Below are 2,806 nucleotides of genomic sequence, written 5' to 3' on the forward strand. Positions count from 1 at the left end.
TCTGAAGGTTTTACGATGCATTGTTATCATTAACCAGTCTTTTACTATTAAACTTAAATGGCCAATTGACACAAACAGTTCTGAGACTGTTCTTCCACCACTGATTAAGACTGGGGCGGCAGGGATCCCTGGGTGGCGCAGTGGTTTGGCGCCTGCCTTTGGCCCAGGGCGCGATCCTGGAGACCCAGGATCGAATCCCACGTCAGGCTCCCGGTGTATGGAGCCTGCTTCTCCCTCTGCCTATGTCTCTGCCTCTCTCTCTCTCTCTGTATGACTATCATAAATAAAAAAAAGTTTTAAAAAAAAAAGACTGGGGCGGCAGGTATGGGGGATAATATTCAGTTAGCCTTCTGAGCTTTCTGGGGAGACTTGGTGACTTTGCCAGCTCCAGCTGCCTTCTTGTCCACTGCTTTGATGACACTCACAGCAACCGTCTGTCTCATGCCATGTACAGCAAAACAACGGCCCAGAGGAGGATAGTCAGAGAAGCTCTCAACACACCTAGGTTTGCCAGGAATCATATCAACAATGGCAGCATCCCCAGATTTCAAGAACTTGGGACCATCTTCCAGCTTTCTTCCAGAATGATGATCTCTCTTCTCCTTCAGGTCAGCAAACTTGCAAGCAATGTGAACTGTGTGACAATCCAGCACAGGTGCATATCCAGCACTGATTTGGCCTGGAAGGTTCAGGATAATCACCTGAGCCATGAAGCCAGCTGCTTCCATTGGTGGGTCATTTTTGCTGTCACCAGCCACGTTGCCACGACGAACATCTTTGACAGATCCGTTCTTGACATTGAAGCCCACATTGTCCCCAGGAAGAGCCTCACTCAAAGCTTCATGGTGCATTTCAACAGACTTTACTTCAGTTGTAACATTGACTGGAGCAAAGGTGACCACCATGCCAGGCTTGAGAACACCAGTCTCCACTCGACCCACTGGGACAGTACCAATACCACCAATTTTGTAGATGTCCTGGAGAGGCAGATGCAAGGGCATATCAGTTGGATGAGTTGGTGGCAGAATGCAAGCCAGAGCTTCAAGCAGTGTGGTCCCGCTGGCTTTCCCATCTTTACGGGTGACTTTCCATCCCTTGAACCAAGGCATGTTAGCACTTGGCTCCAGCATGTTGTCACCATTCTAACCAGAAATTGGCCCAAATGCTACTGTGTCGGGGTTGTAGCCAATTTTCTTAATGTAGGTGCTGACTTCCTTAACGATTCCCTCGAATCTCTTCTGGCTGTAGGGTGGTTCAGTGGAATCCATTTTGTTAACACCAACAATTAGTTGTTTTACACCCAGTGTGTAAGCCAGAAGGGCATGCTCATGGGTCTGCCCATTCTTGGAGATACCTGCTTCAAATTCACCAACACCAGCAGCAACAATCAGGACAGTCAGCCTGAGATGTGCCTGTAATCATGTTTTTGATAAAGTCTCTGTGTCCTGCGGCATCAGTGATGGTCACATAATACTTGCTGGTCTCGAATTTCCACAGGGAGGTATCAATGGTGATCCCACGTTCACGTTCAGCTTTCAGTTTATCCAAGACCCAGGCATACCTGAAGGAGCCTTTTCCCATCTCAGCAGCCTCCTTCTCAAATTTTCCGATAGTTCTTTTGTCGATCCCATCACATTTGTAGATCAGATGGCCAGTAGTGGTAGACTTGCCCGAATCTACATGTCCAATGACGACGATGTTGATGTGAGTCTTTTCCTTTCCCATTTTGGTTTAGGTTTAGCGGCGGTTTTCACGACAGCTGTGTTCTAGCTGTAAACCCATTGCAAAAAAGCTCTTTCTTTCTTTTTTAACCAACAGTTTTTCTTCATAGTCAAGTTTGGACTTAATAGGGGAAATCCCATTCAACATCCCAGTACTTCAGGTTCTTACCTATAAAATGAGAGATTAGACAAAATAATCCCTAAAACTTTTTTTCAGTTCTAACAGTGCATGTGTCCAATATTTCTTACCAAAATCAGGATTAGAATTCTCCATCTCCACTGAAGCTTACTTACTCATCACACATTTATCAAATTTTAACAACTGGTCTATAGCACATCACTGCATAATTTGTTTACATATGTCTCTTCCTATTATGCCAGAAGTTCCTCAATGGCAGCAGAACTATGTTTTATTCTTATGTCCCTATCACAAAATGGACTCAAAAAATAAATTCTTTTTGGAGGAATGTGTTCTTTATGCAAATTACAAATAACTATCAGATGTAGTTTTTGGATAAAAAAGTAGCAGTGAATACACCAACATTTGTTATTCCCTTTTTATGAGCTTAGCACCATGCCATGATTCTAGAATATTGAGGGGAAAGAGAAGGTATGGTTCCTGAACTCATCAAGAACAAACTATAACTGCAAAAGAAAAAGTGAAACTAAAGTAGACAGTTATGTCTTAGCACACAAGCTAGAGTTTTCTTAGAAAGCATATGAACAAGAAATCCAAAAGCAATACACTTCCAGCCACATGCTCTTTTTTTAATAAATTTATTTTTTATTGGTGTTCAATTTGTCAATATACAGAATAACAACCAGTGCTCATCCTGTCAAGTGCCCACCTCAGTGCCCGCCACCCAGTCACCCCCACCCCTCGCCCTCCTCCCCTTCCACCACCCCTAGTTCGTTTCCCAGAGTTAGGAGTCTTTCATGTTCTGTCTCCCTTTCTGATATTTCCCACTTATTTTTTCTCCTTTCCCCTTTATTCCCTTTCACTATTTTTTATATTCCCCAAATGAATGAGACCATATAATGTTTGTCCTTCTCCGATTGACTTATTTCACTCAGCATAATACCCT

General features: G+C 43.5%; 1 pseudogene; it reads right to left on the bottom strand.

Moving 5' to 3' along the window:
- Positions 1 to 338: 338 nt before the first annotated feature.
- LOC140628549 (elongation factor 1-alpha 1 pseudogene) lies at positions 339 to 1,752 on the bottom strand (annotated as a pseudogene).
- Positions 1,753 to 2,806: the final 1,054 nt, after the last annotated feature.

Source organism: Canis lupus, chromosome X (assembly GCF_048164855.1).
Source record: "Canis lupus baileyi chromosome X, mCanLup2.hap1, whole genome shotgun sequence".
NCBI classification, from domain to species: domain Eukaryota; kingdom Metazoa; phylum Chordata; class Mammalia; order Carnivora; family Canidae; genus Canis; species Canis lupus.